Raw genomic sequence first — 267 nt, 5'->3', positions numbered from 1 at the left:
CCTAATGAGATGTTGCATTATTGCAAGTTGATTAGGAATGAGATGGAAGATGAAACCAAATTAAACACTAGTCAAACTCTATTTAAACATACTAATATAATGAGGAGAATAGCCTGTGTGTACCAGCTGCAGGAGTCATAGAAAATAATGGGGCAAAAAAGTGAAAAATTATTCATTATTTATTGACGATAATAAAAGATGTAAAATCTAATGCATGAAGAATACTTTTTATATATAAACAGTAGAATATTTTAGAAAGATGAAAAA

The sequence above is a fragment of the Arachis ipaensis genome, chromosome B10, assembly GCF_000816755.2.
Source record: "Arachis ipaensis cultivar K30076 chromosome B10, Araip1.1, whole genome shotgun sequence".
NCBI lineage: Eukaryota > Viridiplantae > Streptophyta > Magnoliopsida > Fabales > Fabaceae > Arachis > Arachis ipaensis.
Note: the sequence above shows the minus strand (reverse complement) of the source record.